Genomic DNA, 19,250 nt, shown 5'->3' with positions numbered 1-19,250 from the left:
GTCAGAGATAATCTCATAGCTTTTTGTCTCTTGATAGACCAGGGCTTTTCCCCTTCTCCAAGTAGCCCATTGGTCACAATTCACTGTCTCCTACTGGTGTGTTAATCCCTGTATTATCCTTATGTCACTTACAGCATAGAGCTCAGGCTCTTGGACCAGACCTTTAGCATTTGTAGGGGCTACAATAAGAATAAAAATCTCAGCTGATTCGTTTTTCTCTCCCAATAAAGTTTGCAATGATTGTGAGAATAAATAAATATGTGTTTCTTATCAAAAAGTCAGGGTCTACCTTGCCCCAAGTATAACCCAGATCTTTTTATTTTTTTTATTTTAAATAGAAAAAAAAACTATTAGGCCTGAAATGTCATCATAGCCTAAAGTGCACTGCCCACAACTGACAGCAACTGACAGGCTTGCACATTGTGCAGCAACTCTTTGTTCAGCTCCTGTCAGATTGTGCTGGCCTTGCAACAGCCAAAGGTGCACCTTTAGGTCCATGGGGTGAGAACCCTTCTTCTGCTTCTGCCAAGAGGGACATTAACATATACAAATGGTACCCAAGGCCAGAGGGGAGGAGGCAACCAAAGCTGAGTTCTCTTCTTCAGGACATTAAGTCAGAACAAGAGTGAGGAAGAAGACAAACACTTTACTAAAATAGAAGAAAGAAGCACAAACCTAGGACTAGTGTCTTTGTTCCCTTAAAGAAGCACAAACCTAGGACTGATGTCCTTGTTCCCCTGGAATCAATAGCCACAGTAGAGAGCCTCAGACGTGGCAGTACTGCACACCGTCTTGCCTTTGTCCAGGATGTCAGAGTGGACACCAATCTGCTTATCTTCCTTGAGCTTCCAGAAAAACACACCAGGAAACTCTCTGTAGGAGTGCTGCCAAGCCATCAAGAACTCAATAGGGGAGGGCTGAAGGCTGGGGAACCCATCATAGTTCTAGTGGAGTCACAGGCTTGCCTGGACAGGCTCCCTTGAAATTTTGTTTGAGATTTCTTCAAATAAGGAATAATTAAATTTGAAGTACATGAACTGAGATCAGTCGTCACTTGGATATTAGATCATGTCATGTCGGTCATACATTTGCAGTTTGAGGGGGGCTTCTCTTCAGCTTGAGGAGTAGTGGGGTCCTGAGGATGCGAACAGAGTCATCTGCTGAGTGAAGATGCCCACCATGATGGAAGAATTCAGAAAAGACTGCCATCCTTTATCAATGCTTGCATACCCAGAGCCACCAGCTCCCTTTGAAGGGGTCCCACCTTCCGCAGGTTATGACCTCATAGACTTCCCCTGGCTCTTTCTCCTGCCTGATCTTCTCAGTCAGCAAGCTCCATATTTTCCTTCCTACCCAGTCCATCAAACTAAATCTTCACTCTGCCTGAAATGCTTCCTTCAGTTCTCTGTTCTACCCAGCTCTGGTTGACAGAGCAGACCAAAGGAATAAGAACGGGAAACTATAGGAGTCACCAAGAAACACAGCAACTGAGAAAGAAGCGAGCTACCAGAAACCCAAACCAGAGATAAAGAATCCGGAGAATCCGATTATGTGGAAACCATTGTCAGAAACCATTGTCATCATCAATCAAGGCCAAGACTATTCAAGAGTGGGTAAGATCTGGGAAAAAAAGCATGCCATACTGAAGCATAAAGTACTCATTTCATGGGGAGGTCCTGTCTGCCCAGTTAGACTTTCTGTTCCCTGAATACACAGTCCCAACAATTAGGATATAATTCTGATGTTCACATGTCTGTTTGGTAGTTAGAATAATTTGGTAGTTAGAATAAATGAATGCTTGGACTTATGTATTCCAAGTAATTAGAAGCTTGATTGATTTTATTTCCAATTGTTTATTTGATGCCAGACATGCATGGACAAGGGAAACAATAAAAAATATTTAGAAGGCATCTATCCATCTATCCACTTACAGTAGACCAATGAAAATGAGTAGTTGGCTGAAACCTTTCTCTGGTGCATCAAAATAATTAAATGCTACCCCGGAATATGCCACTTGAAAGAGATTCTTTTCCTGAATGGTGATAATACATTATCAGTTATTACAGATTTTTATAAGAGACCTATTCCAAGAATTAATAATAGTTCTTATCATTAATTTTCATAATTATTGTAATAGTTATGTCTGGTCTAATCTATTTATTAGACCAGACATAACTGAAATGGCCATGGATTAATATTATGAAAATGTGTTCTTAATGGTCTAATATTAAAAAATATTTGAAAATATAAAACTAGGGGGGGTGAATATTTGAAAGAGTGGAGACTTATGTACCACACAAGGAAAGAATATTACTGATTTTAAATGTGAGAACTAACTATAATCTATAATCACTTTCATCTCCTGAGAGAAACAGTAAAATTCAAGTTAAGGGAAGTTTGCTCTTTTGTTTGGTAAGACCCCTTGGGTGCACGTGGGTTGTGAATGTGAGGGCCATGTTGTGCTGAACAGAGTGGTTACAGAAAGGAAGATAAACTAGTCTATGCAACAAAAGGAAAGGATTTGAGTTTTCCTCTGAGCAACCTACTAGGCAATGTGAGGGCTCTGAGCACTGTTGTGAAGAAAGAAGATAGAAGAGTGTCTCTGAGAAGAAAATTCAAACTCACCAGCCCAGTAGCAGGCAGGGGCCTCAAGTGAGACATGATCTGGGAGAGATATCTTTTTTGAGATATCTTTTTTGATATCAATTTGGGAAACAGTCTCAAGATATTTCTGATCCATGCTACAATTCTTCTTGATAGCCCTAAGATACAGCATCACATTGGTGGGACTAAGGAGAGGCCAAGTTTGGGCAGTATATAGTAATGGAGTAGAGATATGAGCCTCTCCACACAAGGGCCCCAAACACATTATGTCTCTGGGGACCACGTGCAGATAATGATATCTTACTGAGGAAGGATCATTATGCCCAAAGACCTAGTCATTGGTGACCAGAGCTGAGACCTAAAGTAGAGCTGGGCCTGACGTAGAGAAGTAGGTTGCTATGGATTGAATGACTCTTCCAAAACTCATGTTGAAATTTAATTTCCATTGTAACAGTATTAAGAGATTAGGTCTTTAAGAGGTGACTTGGAGCCCTCATGAATGGATGAATGTCATTATCTCGGGAGTGGGTCAGTTAACATGAGAGTGAGTTTATTTTAAGTTTGAACCTCTGGTGACCCTTCTTTTGGTATCAAGCATACTCACTTGGCCATAATATGGTGCAGGATGACAGCCCTTACCAGGTGAAGATGCTGTGCTCTCAAACTTCCTAGCCTCCAGGAGAGTAAGTCAAATAAATTTCTACCATTTATAATTTACCCAGTTTCAGGTATTCTATTATAGCAACACAAAATGGATTAAGACAGACAAAATGGAATATGGACCAATTCAGGAGCTGTATTAGGCAATTTTCTTCAGAGAAACAGAACCAACTGGATATAGAAATGGATATCTGGATGAAAAGAGGCAGAAAGAGAAAATTACTCTTCCTCTGCCTTTTTGTTCTATGCAGGTCCTCTCTGAATATGATACTGTCCACTCACATTGGTGAGGGTAATCTTCTTTCCTCAGCCAATTCAAATGCTGATCTTTTCTTGAAATACTGTCACCGAGAAAACCACAAATAATGTTTTAATAGCATTGCTTACCTCTGTCAAGTTGACAAATTAACCATCACTAGAGCAGATATAAAAAAAGAAAATCCAAACTTTCCCCCAAAATGCTCAAAGACGGAGCCAGGGTTAGTACCAGACAGTGAGAGGATGCATGGAGAGTGAGAGCTTATAGGTACTTGTGTGTATAATATAGCCCAAGACCAACTCAAAGTGAAATCTGACAAATGGAGGACGTCAAGTGCTTATCAAAAGACATTCTTTCACTGAGAGGCTTTTATAGAATTCAATCACATCTGAAATGGAAGCAAAGTAAGCATGGAAGGAAAAAAAATTCCTGCATCCACATGATAAGATATCGGGGATTTCCAGGAAGACTAGAAATCCTTGGCCCATAGAATACTAATGTTGATAGCAGGCCATCAAAGTGTCGGATAAAACCCTGGTGAGCAGCACACATCAGCTGCACACATAAAGGAAAGGTATATAATCGTCTTGCACTAAAAAATAGACATGAAGATGAAACTTCACTGGGATATAATATCAATACTTCAGCCAAAGCTCCCTCAACTTCTCTGATATCTGCAAGACCTCTTTCTGGAAGCTTGTTTTGTAACCAACAACAACAACAACAACAAAATCCTAGGAATATATACAAGGGAAAGAAGAAAGTATGCATGTGTGTGTATGACTGTGTCTGTGCATGTGTGTTTGAATATGCATGTACATGCACACACAAAACTGAAATGTAGGAACATACAAACATATCTACAAATCGGGATGGTGTTCCAGTTAGTATTTATGTCAGCTTTCCTCCTTTAGATGTTACCATTAGACAAGATGTCAGCTACTCTAACGTGAGAGTTATTAATATATTTATTCACATTCATTCATGTGTTCACTCAGTTAACATGTATTGAGTACCCAGTAGATGCCCAGCCCAGCATTCTTTTAAGGTAGCATCTCTTAATCACAACTAGTTTTCAGAGTTCTGCCAGGGATATGAACCTTTTTTTTTTTTTTCCCAGATGAACACCAAAGCTCAGTAACATCAATTACCTAAGACTGTAGGTACTAAGTAGTTAAAGATTTAGAGCCAGGTCTTCTGACTCAGAGCTAAAGGCAAAGTAGGGAATGAAAAAGGAAACAGAACAGAAAGAGAAGAATCAGTTCTGAAAGGGGGGGGGCCTCAAAAGTCACTGGAAGAGAGGATTTCAAGGAGGGAGACTTAAATAGTATAAAATAATACAAAGAGGTCAGTGAGATGAAGAATGAAAAATGCTCATCCTTTCACCTAAGAAATAAATGGTGGGGCTAGGGTTGTGACTCAGTGGTAGAGCACTTGCCTAGCACATGTGAAGCCCTGTGTCTGATTCTCAGCACCGCATATAAATAAATTACTTAAATAAAGGTCTGTCAACAACTAAAAAATTTTGAGGGAAAAAAAAAGAAAGAAATGTCGATATATCTATGTGCCAGGCACTGCAGACACTTGACCAGGCCACACAAGTGAGTATAGTGATATCAGTGATTCACCTTGAGCCCTGGAAATATTTTCTGCCATTTTATGTACCATCCCTCTTTAATCATAACAGTCTTGGCACTGAAAACAATCCCCGGGCTGCTGAGATACTAATATACACATACTCATACATAGACGAGCTACAATCCTGGGAATTCAGTGCCCCCTTGGACAAGTCTTGAACCAGAGATCATAAGTCCACAGCCCAGTTCCTGAGTCTTCCCTAGGCAACTCTGAGACAAACTTACACCCCTGAGCTCCCCTTCCCCAGTTTATGTTTGAAGACATACTTTTGCTTATGTTTGAGACATCCTCTTCCCTTCACTGACCTGCTTTCCCAGATCCTGACCAGGTTTCCCAGGGAACCCTTCCTTAACAGCACACTTGCCTTTGAAGGCCTCTGAGGCCATCAAGGTACTCCCTTTCTATAGAAAGGGGAAATACATTGCCCTGGGGGAGCACATGGGAAAGGTCCAGGATCTAGACTCCTGGGGAGAGACAGGGCTTTGAGGAGACAGGGAATCTGTGCTGACCCTGGAGATATGAATAGGAGTCAGCCATGCAAAGGGGGAGAGAATCTGTGAAAGAGGAGGCAACAGGTGCAAAGACCATGAGAAGAGAAACAGCAGAGCTCATGAAAAAAGTTGGAAATCAATCAGTATGACTGTGGGGCAGAATTTATGAAGGAATCAACAGACCATGAGGCAGCAGGGTGGGAGTGGTTACTTCAATTGGTTTAGTGAACCAGATTGGGGGGTTTGGAATGTCCTGAGGACCTTGAAGTACCTTTGAGGATCTCTTCTGTGGCATTAAGGAGAATGGATTAGATGAAGACAAGATAGGAGACATGAGGACCAGTTAGGGAGCTGTTGAAGTACTCCAGCCAAGACTTGACATAGCCTGAAATAAAGTAGCAGAAGTGGGACTGGAGAGAGGAAGTGGATTACAACTGAGAGGCCTCTTATGATGATACAAGGTCAGTGAAGTGGTCAAGGCAAAGGCAGGAAGTGGATGGGCAAGCTGTAGGGAGGGAAGACATGGAGATAGCAAGTAGAGATTGCATTTTGAGGAGGTTGGCCATGGGGGAAAGGAAGGGGAATTGGGGATTAAAGAAAAATTTTGACAAGATGCAGAAAAAGTGGAGTTTAACAGGAAAGAATGTTGGAGAACATTTATAGGGCTGCAAGGAAAATGAGACACACCCTTCATCCTGTCTGCCCAATTCTCTTTCTACCTTCTTTGCTTTTATTTTTCTTTTTTACCTGCATGAAGACATATTGTTACAGTTGGTGTCCTTAACCTGTGAGCAAGAAATTCTAGCAGCAAGTAGATGCCAGGACATAAAAAACAAATACTTCAAAAGTTCAGACTTATTCCTGAGCAAACATTTCTTTGAAGATAATTTTGTTTTTCAGTTTGGGCCTTTTAAAAGGCCACAACAGCACAAGCAGCCCTCTTACGGCTGTGGAGAGTGGAAGGTTGGAGGAAAGTTTCAATTAAAATTCTGCCTCCCTCAACCTGATAATGGGTTTGACATTTACAGAGTTCCTGGGCAACAATGTCTGCCATTGCAAACCCCACAAATTGGGAAAGGCTCTTTGTTGCAGGCTAAGAAAAGTACCAAATAAAAGGAAGCACAGCTTTTTCGTGTTTGAAGGATGTTGACTCAGCCTCGTGTGCTTCCTCAAGCACATCACCCTCTCCTTGCACCTCCTAACAGATGACACTTTGGACAGCTCCTTCCAGGTGAGTCCAAGAGAAGTAAATAAATGCTACCTCCAGGCCTGGTGAAATAATTTCTCACTCGGGTTTTGCAAAATCTGAAGAGGCTTCTGGTTACCTCAAGATGTTATAAAATCTTTGACTAATTCTCAAAAGGTGAGAGCATTGACAGCGCAAAGAAACGTGTTTTCCAAGACAATTCAACTGAACCTTTGCCTTGGAGTGTCACTGTTCACCAAATACATATGCTCTTACTGGATTCTAGAAATGGTTCTGTATTTCTCCCATTCTACAGATGAAAAAGCAAAGAATCAAATTCCATCTTTGACTACTGGTCCATTGCTCTCTTCACCCATACTATACTGCTTTCGAAAACGAATAGAATAAAAAATTGAGGTGTCACACTTTCAAAATGGTTGGGAAAAAACTACTGTAAAATTTGAATCAAGGTGACGGCTGACCTGAAGCAAACCTATGAAGAGTAATGTTTAGTGGACCTTGCGGCCTTTTGTCTCCTATTCTGCATGCCCCCTCTCCCCAACCCTCAAATGCTCGAGGCCCTCATTCTGTCCTTTGCTATATAAGGTGACTCTTCAGTGTTGCCTGCATGAGTGGGATTCTACCCTCTTGCTGCACAAAACTACTGTCTCTTCAAAACTTATCCATCCTTACCTGTGTCCTTCTCACTCGCCTCACTCTAAGCAATGCACCTATTCTAATGTAGTCATTTCACATCCTATGAAGTACCTTTCCTGATGCCCATGATGCTCTGCATGTGTACTAAGATACTAAATGCCAAAAGTCACTCTGGTGTTCTCCCTTCCAGATAGCACTATTAGTTTGATGAGTGTTGCATTGACTCAACACATACCCCAAAGTAATATGAGTTTCAAGCGCTGCTATGGCTAATAGGTATAGATATTACTGAGAAGGGGCTGAGACTGCTTCCAGCATCTCTCAATCAGAGGATTATTGGCTTTTCATCAGTCTGACCATGATTATAGATGCTAGTTGAGAATATATATATATATTTTTTTCCAAAAATATAAGCAACCAATGAAATACAAGAAAGTCAGCCCAGATAGTGTCTAAGCACCTAAGTTAGCAGAGGCTCAACATAGTCTTTGCTGATTCTTTCCAGAGATATAAAAGTCACCTAAGTGAGCAGTAATGTCTTTCCAGATACTCATTGTAGTGGGTCATGACTGGCCCAGCAGGTACTTTCCAAGAAATCAATACCTGGCTGGCCTTGGCAGTTAGAGCTGGCTCTAGTGAAGCAGCAACCTGAAACAGTCAGGAACAAATGGAGGGTGGGTACAGTGTAAGCCTGTCCTAGGAAGTGCCAGGTCAAGGTAGGACTGATTAAATTCTGTCACCTTCCAATCACAATGGGAGACCATGAACAACCAAGTTATAGGAAACAATGCTAGAATAGAGGGTTGTTCCAAGAATAAACAAGGAAGAGAGGCAGTAAGTCTGAGAATTACAAGAATGTAGGGACTCACACCTGTTTTCCTGCCTAAAGGTGAGATAGGATGTAGGCCCAAGTTAAAGGTTTAGGGTGAGTGTGAACATCATCTGAACACACCCTCTGTAGGAGGGGATGATATTCCTGCCAGGCCATTGTCTCACTGTGGAAAAGTGCCCTTTGATGAGCATCCTCACTCCTTCCTCCAGGACTTAATGACCATCTCTCTGTCTCCGAGAATGTCATATTGCAAAAGCCTTGGTGAGAATCAGTGCCAAGAACTAGTTAATGTTGCCAGGACGACTTGACCACATGCAGATCTGGAACCAAGTTAAATAGCCCATCCTGCAGAAAGACACTACCTTTGCAAGACAGCGTCAAGGCAGCTCTCTTTGTGTTTCTGTGTTCAACCTTGGCACTGGAGCCAATGGTCCAAAGCCAATTAGAGAGAACGACAGAGATTATCTGCTCAGGAGATAGGACATGAGATGAGATTATGTCCCTTCAAGTTCAGTGGGCTGGAAGCTCAGTCCTCCAGGAGACCTGGGTTCTGAGTCCTTCCAGAGACTCCTAGAAAAACCTCTTCTAGCCAAGAATGAACATAGACTCAGAGGGAAAAGCCCAGATGCTGAATCTGTCTCAAATACTAAACTATTCTTTGTTAAACTCTCTGAAATACAAAATCCACTTTGGAAAGAAACACTAGAGACCCAAGAAATACTAGAAAGGAAACTAACTCTTAACCTCAGAGTTCGAAGACCTATATTCCAGTCTCAGTTGAACCACTTATCAGCAGAGAGGCCATGGGCAGTTCACAAAACCTCTCAGGACCTCTGGATCCTGCCTTGCCTTCTCTGAGGTCAAAAGATGGAGCAGGTGAAACCCTAACACCACAATGTACCCCTGAGCTTTTCTATCACCTAACAGTGAAAAACCTGTGGTGGAAGGAAACTAAATGACCCACTTACATATTATCTAAACTAAGACAATAGAGGATCCCCAGAAGTCACACTTGAAATAAACATTTAAATGCATGTAGTTTATTTATGAGATGACGTATATCTGTCAGAGAAGTGGAAAATCGAGCCATGGAAAAGAAAGACCATTAAAACAAGAGAGGGTAAAGGGCATTTACACCTAGTTCAGGTACTAAATATGCAAACAATGAGCCTCCTTGTGGTTCTCAGAAGTACATATCCCTGGACATGGCTCAAAAGCCCAGAGCAGACAGACCCAAATAGTGCATGCATCCTCAAGCACATGGGAGTGACACAATCCTCCAGGGAAAGATTCCATCCTTCCCTGGGGAGAAAAAGTCAGCTATGGCAACTCTACAAACAAACCCCACAAAAGAGATCAATGCATTGCTGAAGGTGTGCCTGGGCATGACAGTTCAAAGTTGGATTAGGAAAAAAACCCTTTAGGAAAGATGGAAATATTATTTTCTTTCTGTGTTTTGAGGATGGGGAGAGGCTGAGAAGGGTAGGATACCTTACAAAGCAGAGTACAAAAAATCCTAACCTCCTAGGTACCAATATACATAAAATGTACTCTAACTTCATAAGTGCTACATGTCATAAATTCTAACATGCACTTCTTTTTTTACATTTTAATATCTCTGAAATTGGAGTGAAGATTGGAAATAACAGTGACCTTCAATCCTTCAAAGCTAGGTGGTAGTTATGATGGAATTGTCATTACCCACAAGCTCCAACTTGATCAGAGCTATTCCCACTTTTTTTTAATTCATGTACTGACTTTAATTACCATTTAAAATGTCTTCAAAGCAGAATAGAAAAATTTGGTAATTGTTGAAGTTAAATAATGAATTCATGTGAGTTATTCTATTCTTTCTACCTTTTTGTTCGCTTAAACATTTTCATTGTAAAATGGAAAAAAAATTCTCAAAATATATGGTTGAGTGTTACTGTGAAATTACTACATTTTTTAGAAAAGAAGGAAAACAGAGCAATAAGATGTCAATGTGCTATGAATAAAATAAATATTTGATATTGAAGAAATGACTGCAATTTTACATTTTCTTAGAAAACAGTGTCTACAAAAGAAAGATCTACAAGTGGATAAAGCCAGGCAACATATTGTTACTGAGATTGAAGGAAGAAGAAATTGACTAGACCTTTGACATTTTTTGAAGAAACTTTGAAGGAATTTGACTTGTTATGGGTCATACTGGGCTGTCAATAGGGTCTTGTGCTATAGTTTAACTGATGCATAAAATAATGGTGCACTTCCCATCAATGGTGTCTTAGAGTCAAATAAGCGTAGTAATTTTGATGTGGCGTATTTCCATCATTGTCTATCCAAAACAAAATTTAGAAATATGTGTATTTAGAGAGATGAAAGAGTGTTAATCCACCAAAGTCTCTCCTATGAAGAATTTTGGATTTGTTTAGAGGAAATACTTCAACAAAAGACAGTGCAATGTAGGGACTGAGATTTTAAGCTTTGGAACAAAACTTCCTAGGTTTGAATGCCAACTCTTTTGTTTTTACTCATAGGACCTTAAATAAGTTACCTCACTCTTCTGTGCCTCAGTTTTCTTATCTGCAAAATTAGAATAATCAAAGAAGATCTTTCATGAGATCATGTGCAGATTAAAGGTAATAAAATATGCAAATAATTAAGATTAGTACCTGACACAAAGAAAGTTTTCAATAACCTGGATAAGAGGGAAAAATCTGTTATTCTTGAAAGGCTATGAATGGGGATGAGTGAGGAATTCAGAGAAAGAAAGCAGAAGATTTTTCTAAAATGTGATGATGTGTATTTATTATGGAAAACAAAGTCAAAGGTGGAACTAGATGAAAGAGGAAAAAGTACATGAAAACAGAAGCAGAAGGCAGAAGGAGACCTGAGAAACAAGAAAGTCACAGAATCAAGTGGGAGTCTGAGGGTTGTCACAGGCCAGGCTAGACAAGGCCAGCTTCTCCACCTGTTACTGCCTACACTATCTCCCTTCTCAGAGGTGGCAAATTGGTCCTATCTTGGGCACCAAATCTGATCAATTGGAGTGTTGTACTCTGAAGGATTAGTGAGCTGCACTTGGGCTTTTCAGAAAGCAGTACTATGAGGGATTAGCAATGTCTGCTCTGAGCGGAGGATTACATCACAGCACATCAACAGTTTTTTGGCCACATAGCCTTAGGCCAGGCCTGTGTCCTCACAATATTAGAAATAAAGACAAAATAAAAAGGGCCCCCGCACACAAGATCTCTCCATTCCATCCAGCTTACCTAGGACCTTGGCATCAAGGACAGCTATGACTAGGCTGTACCAAGTAAAGTCATAAAACTACATTGAATTTTAGGCATGAGTCAGTCAGTTCATCCATTCAACAAAGACCTCTACATAGGAGTTCTCCAGCCCAAATCAAGCACCCAGTAGGTGTTTGGGGAAATTTCAGTCAATAAAAGGTATAGATATTCTCATCCTTAGGGAGGGAATCAATTGCAACTGAAAGAAATGAAAGTTGTAATATCCATATTACTGACTTGAAAAATATACCTTGAAATGTGTGGAGACAGCAGTTTCAGAGCTCAGAAGGACCTCTGATTCCTTGCAGTATATAGAGAGAGTGAAATCCAAAGTTGATAGAATGTCAGAGACAGCACTAGAATCCTGGGTTCTTGGGACCTGCCTGGCCCAGGTATTCTAATAATATTGGAATTGCAATCCTATGCCTCCACCGTCCTTGCTGTCCTCTCCTAAAAACCCAGGAGAAAATTGGACCAATAAGGAAATTAATCCATTCAGAGAACACTGACTGTTTAAAAAACTCAGCTACATCCATCCAAAAAAAAAAAAATTAAAAAGAAACATCCATATGTTTCTTCTGAATCCAAAGGCTAAAAAATTCTCAAATTGCCTCTATTAGAACCTCCTAGTTTATCAATAGACTACAGAAGAGGTTTAGGCCATGCAGCCTCACAATGAGCAAGACATGGCCATTATTTCTGCTTGAAATAGGAACTTGTTCCCAAGGTTATCCCTGCTGGCATATAGAGGTGCTTCACGCACTTCCTCCAGGAGATCCTTTAAAACATAAATATGATGTTTTTAAGAATACCTTCACAACCCATTAATGCCCAAGTATGCTTGTTTGTACAATTCACATATAACAGGTCCATGACCTTGGATGAAAATTCCAGAGAAATCTTGAGCTTCGCATACTTCATGGTTGGTGAGGATCAGGGGCTGCTTCTTGTCATCCCCAACATTAAGGAAGTGGGTAGGGCTTGTGGTTCTGAAAATGGAAAAAGCAATGCCTTGCTTATTACGCTCATCATTATGTTTATAAAATTCACACATCTTTGTGCTGCTGTGGTTCATGCTTTTTCACTGCTGTATTTCACTGCTGTATTTCACTGTATTCCATTGTATGCATGTGGTACAATTTTTTTATCCATTCCTCTGTTAATAGACAATTACATTGCATGCAGTTTGAAATAGTGTGCATAACATCTTTGTTCTTAATTATTTGTTCATGAAGTTAAATGCCCGGAAAAAAAAAAAAAATTCTTGGGTGTTCTTCAGAAGGTAGGAAGATATTCAACTGTAATCTTCTATAGTGTTTTCACAATTCATGTTCCCACCAGTTTCAGTGATATTTTCCTCTGCTCCACATCTGCACCAATATTTGGTGTTTAACAGTGTTTCATTTCAGTCATTCTGATGATTCTGTGGCAATAATTCTTGGTGGTTTCAGTTCACTAATGAGGCTAAGCCTGTCCTCACACATTTATTGCCCATTTATATTTCCTTTAAATGAAGAATGAGTTGAAATTATTTACCAATTTTTCTTTTGAATTGTCTTTTTCTTAATGGTCTCGAGGAGTCATTTATAGAATTTGGGCACCAGTCTTTTGTAATGATAATTGGTTTTGTTTTTTGTTTTTTGGGTTGTTTTGGTTTGGTTTGGTTTTGGCACCAAGGATTAAACCCATAGGTGCTTTACCACTGATCCACATCCCCAGCACTTTTTATTTCTTATTTTGACATAAGGTCTCCCTAAGTTGCTTATGACATTGCTAAGTTGTTGAGGCTGGCTGGAACTTGTATTCCTCCTGCCTTAGCCCCAGAGTCACTGGGATTATAGGTTGTAATGATAATTATTGAAAATACTTTTCCCACCCTGTGTTTTGTCTTTTCAGTTTCTTGTTGATATGTTTTGTTGAACACACGTTCTTAGTTTTAATGTAGCTGAATTTATCAGTCTTTCCTTTAGAGTTAGTGCTTTGGGAGTCTTATTTAAGAATTCTTTCCCTGCCCTGAGAATATGAAGATATTTTTTATATTTCCTTCCAAAACATTTCACGTTCTATTATTCACAGTTAGGTCTTTGTCTTTTTGATATTAAACTTGAATATGTCTCAAATTTCTTTGTCCAGTTATAATAGACATAATCACATCATGGTTCTGAGTCCTAAGTTGGAGGTAGGCTGCTTGAATTGAGTTATGGCTTTGTCACTCAGTAGTTGAGTGATGCTGAGAACCTGTTTTCCCGGGTACTATTTACAAGAGAACTTTCATGAGAATTAAATGAATTAGTATATATAAAAGGGCTTTGAAGAAGGAATATTTGGCACCCACTATGTGCTCTATAAGACTTATCTGTAAAACAAAAAAGACTTATCTGTAACTTTCTTTGTCCTTAAAGTTCCTGTCCCAACTCACTCATACCCTGTGATCATCCTTGCCACCCTCAAACAACATTAAAAAAAAAAACAAGATCCCATCCCACAAAGCTCTGCACTGTCGTGATCAGCATTCTGCTTGTAGAGCTGCTTTTGATTGTATAATTTTCTTGCACGTGTTGATACTTACATGCTTCACTTGCCATCTGCAGGCATTTCAGCTTCCTACCAAAAAGATGCTCCTAGTTCTGTTGACTTAAAGATCAGAGAGATGTGGAAATCGATTCTCTCCGGACATTTTTTGTTATCCCTAGGAAGTTAAATAGCTCTGAAAGTGGTAGAAAAGAAAAAAAAAAAAAGATTTCTCAACTTTTCTCCATCTGAGATGCACATTTAGGGGAACACTGCATTATCATTTTTGTCTTTTCCCTTCAAGACACTAAAAATAGCTTCAATCCAGAGAAAGAAAGCATCTTCTGTGTGTTGAAAAATTTCCAAGTAATAAGTGCTTTATACATGTTATTTCATTTAATCCTCTCAATAAGTATGAGATGTGCAGAAAGGCGGGAAGTGCTGGTATTCGGAGCAGTCTTTCTGGCTTCCATGGGAGAATCCTCTATATCATACAGCCCCCCACAGAGGCACCCTCCAGCAGAGTTATTAAGAAGAATTGGTCAGTCTCTCCCTATTGAATGCTCCACTTATTTTATACTCATATCACTTTAACTGCATCCCTGGTCACTTATTCTCACACCAGTCTTGGAAATTATTCTTCCAGTGAATGCCAGCATGAAGCCTGACCACCCACCACAAAACTCAGACTAGAGTTAATGTCTGAGGATCTATCTCTAAAATCTCAAGCTAGTGCTGTTCCTGTGCTCTCTCTCCTAGGAATGGCGGAATATGAAGTTTCATGAAGACCCTTCCCCTGCGCAGACATGTTTATGTATCCAAGTCAATTCATGTGTGTTTGTGTAGGTACACAGATAAGCAAGAACAGGCACATAACTGTAATGACTCGATTAATAAGAGTGATCATTGTCTACAGTTATATAATTTAATGTGTATTAATAATTAATGTGTATTAACATAAATTTGAATTTAGCATAACTTTTTTTTGCTGGCATTTGCTAACTAGAATGCTTTGGGTCCCCTTTTAGAATGATGCAAGTAGTGGGGATTGTTATGGTTTCAATATGAGGTGTCCCCAAAACTCATGTGTGAGAGAATGCAAGAAAGCTAACAGGTGAAATGATTGGGTTATGAAAATCCTTAACCTAATCAGTGCATTAATCCCCTGATAGGGATTAACTGGGTGGTAAATGTAAGTAGGTGGTAAATGTAAGGGTGTTGCTGGAGGAGGTAGGTCATTGGGGACCTGCTCTTGGGGTTTTTATTTTGTCCCTGATGAGGGGAGCTTTCCCTGTGTTTTCTGGTGTGATGTCCTAAGCATCTTTCCCCCACCACATTCTCTGCCATGATGTCCTGTCTCATCTCAGACCCTGAGGAATAGAGCTGGCCATCTACGGACTGAGACCTCTGAAATCCTAGACCCTCCAAAAACTTTTTCTCCTGAAAAAAAAAAAGAAGAAGAAGAAATGACTAAAACTGAGACACTTGCTATTTTGTTTTTTTGTTTATGTTTTTGTTTTTTCAGAAATTCACTTAAACAAGTAACTTCTAGGTTGAGTCTTTAAACAACCCACTGGGCTTTAGGCTTTCTGGCAAAGTGGCCCTCCTGCTCTAGTAGTTTCTGAAGACCTCAGGGTGAACAGCACAAGTCTGCTGCCCACAATAAGGTCTTCAACAAATGCTTGTTACACAGACAAGAGACCGAATCTGATCCATTGATAAGCAACACAATCAGCTAGCTCCAGCCCTATGCCAGTGATCACTAAAAATAAGAATTAGCACCCAGAGGCTGTATAGAAGCTAAGTCATCAGGTTTAGTCTTGCAAGCTAACTTAGACTTAATTAGGCAGAAATGTTAACTCAGACATTTCAGAGAGTATTTAAACAGCAAGTGTTAAGACTGGAATCTTTCTTCACAACCTATAATGCAGGGTTTCACAGGCAGCAAACATTCAATAAATACCAACCAATTACCTCTTAGAAATCTAGATACTTCTAATAGCCAAATTCTTCCTTTGATGTGTGTGTATAGATTAACCACGGTGAACAATCAATACCCACAGATGCACAACCATCCTGCCAACACCTCTGCCCAGTGCCTTCCCTGTCTGCCTCCACAGGCTACCTGTTGAAGAATTGGATCTAATTTTTAAAATTTAAACAAATTCCTTCTCTCCAAACTGTGAGTTTGCTTTTCTTCTTGAGAGTTTGGTAAAAGGTTCATCCGCATTTTTATCACTCAAAAAGGAAATGTGTTATTCTTTGCCCATTCTTATTCTGGTAACTCCTAAACGAAGAACACTACAATATTGGCAGAAATAGTGGTGCCACTTGCCATGTCCTCCCTAGATTGCCAAACTCCTACCTCAGTCTTTTGTAGTATTACTTCAGAAAAGTGATCAGGCAACCCCAGAACACAGACAGGAAGGATATGGCAGTTGAATAGAAAGGTAACTACCAGTGAGCAAGAAGTGGATAGTAGAGTAAGTTAATCCCTAACTTTAGGTATTTTTTTATAGACTAAATTATGATACCTTCTCCATTGAAATCCTAACACCCAGTACCTCAGAATATGCCTATATTGGAGATAGGACATTTAAAGAGGTAATTAAGGTAAAATAAGTTTATGGATAGGACCTAATCCAATCTAATTGTCCAGGCGTTTAGAAGAATAGCCCAGACTCATACTCATGGTTGATTGTGCCTCAAGGATTACAGCACCCATCCATCCATCTGTTACACAAATACAGATACATCTAATCCAATCTGAATTTCTTCCTTATAAGAAGAAGAGATTGAAACACAGATGATCACAGAAAAAAAAAAAAAGTCACCGGAAGAAGACAGCCATCTATAAGTCAAGGAGAGAGGACTTAGAAAAAAGAACCAATCCTGCTAAAACCTTGATCTTGGATTTCTAGACTCCAGAATTGTGAGAAAATTAATTTCTGTTATTTAAACCACTCAGGCTGTGGTACTTTGTTATGACAGCCCTAGCAAAGAGTCTTGGATTAACTGTGATCAAGTTGCAATTACTGAAGAATAGAGAATGGGGCACAACACATGCTGTTCTTTAGATTTATTGGTTCCCAATATCTCCGCATCAGTTCCCTATTGCTACAAAACAAATCACCGAACATTTAAAAGCTTAAAATAACAACCATTCGTTTGCTCACAAGTGCAGGTCAGCATTTTGGGCTGAGAACATATAAGCAGTCAGTACTTCTACTGATTTTTCTGGGGTCACTCACAGGAGTGAAGCCATCTGGAAGCTTGTCCAGGGAAGGATGCTAACAAACTACCTCATGCACATGTCTGGCCATTGGTGCTGACGGTTGGCTTCAGTGCCTTGCTTCTCAGGCTCCCACAGGATGGACAGAGCTATTTTCCATAGTGTCCTCCAGTCAGCAATCCCAAAAGGGCAATGACAAAAACTGCAGCTCTTTGAGGCCTGGATTCAGAATCACAATCTGACTTCTAATACCTTCATTTGACCAAAATAAGTCAGTGTCAGATTCAATGGGAGGAGACTCAAACCCACATCTTTATGAAAGTTATAGTAAAGTCCCAGTGCAAAGGTATAGGTGTCTAGGTTGTGCACAGGGAGGCAAATTAAGGTTGCAGTCATTTTTACAAACATGTGCTACATTCCATTCAGACTCGTAGGATCACGTGCCTAATTACAAGGCAAGTGCATGCTCCATTCCAGGCCTTTAGAAGAACAGGGCCAGACTCATGGGTGATTGTGCCTCACGGATTACAGCACTCATCCATTTATTCATTACATAAATACAGACACAAAATGAAAAATCTACACTAGGAATACAAAGGTGAATACGATATAATGCCCACCTTCAATGATATGTCAATTACTACCGTTATAAAGACACAAATAAGTGGATCAAAACAAGATTGTATGCGGGGTACTCAATTCGAGGGAGCATAAATAAATAAAGGTTTCATAAGGGAGGTGATTCTTGCCCTTAATTCAGAACGATGAGGTGCTTCCTCGTAATTATCAGATAAATTGGAATAAGAAGGTAAAGGGATAGGTGAGGTAATGTTTTAGGATGCTGCACCACCTTGTGTCAAGGGCAGGAGGAGGCTAAGACTAAGGAACATGAGCTCTCTACAGAAGCAATAGAAAGACAGTGAAGACACTCAGATACAGGTGTGTGCTCATTCTTGCAATGTGGTAAAATGTACACAATGTTCTTGAGGCAAGGGAACCAACAAAGGAGCTTTTCCAATAGGGTATTGTGCCTGCAAAATATGGAAAATAACTACCCAATTGAAGCAAAAGTGAAATGTTTCAAAGGCTATGGAAGTGTTGGCAGGGTTAAGGGGAGTTGGGGAATTGGGTCTATAACCCTCCCTTCTCCAGAAAGTGTGAAGACAAGGTTCAATCAATCCCCTATTCCTCTTCTGGCCACTGTCGATACACAAAGCAAACCATTCCCCCTCTCCTTTCCATCACTCTGTTTCAGGGTCAGGGCCTTGGAAAAGAAAATGCAGTTGACTAAACTTATGTCACACACTACAGGACCATTCTAAGAGCCAATCTCATCCACTACAGGGCCATTCTAAGGACAGACATAGAGGCCCACCTATCTTATGATATGGAGGAGTCAAGAGTGAGAGCTTAAGGATTACTAATGCCCAGCCTAATGCCACCCCACCCAACCCACGCTGCCTAAGGTTCTGATTTAATTGGTCAGCTGTGTGATCTGGGTTTCAGGGAGGGGGATTAAAATCTCCCTGGTAATTCTAATCTACAGCCAACAATCACTGTCCTAGGTGCAGGGCTGAGAAAGTGTGTTGAGATTCCTTGGCAGAAAGAAAAGAGGAAATTATCTGAGTCAGGTTCAGAGCTCTATATTCCCAGCTTGAACCTGAGCTTTCCTACTTTTATCTTTCTTATCTATTGGACCCCTGCCTCAGATTTCCATTGAAGAAAAGGCACTGTGCTGTTGAAGAAAGAATTGAAGTTTTAAAGCAAAACAATATCATAAAGTTCTTAAATGTCAACAGTCCACAGGGTTTTCCTATCAAGAAAACTTTTCCTCGGCATCATCTTTGAAGTTACTTACTTGGCACCATAGTCACTGAAGTTTTTATATGCAGTTGCTGAAAAGGA

The sequence above is a fragment of the Ictidomys tridecemlineatus genome, chromosome 12 (genome assembly GCF_052094955.1).
Source record: "Ictidomys tridecemlineatus isolate mIctTri1 chromosome 12, mIctTri1.hap1, whole genome shotgun sequence".
Lineage (NCBI taxonomy): Eukaryota > Metazoa > Chordata > Mammalia > Rodentia > Sciuridae > Ictidomys > Ictidomys tridecemlineatus.
The sequence above is the reverse complement of the archived record's forward strand: the minus strand, read 5'-3'. Positions refer to the sequence as shown.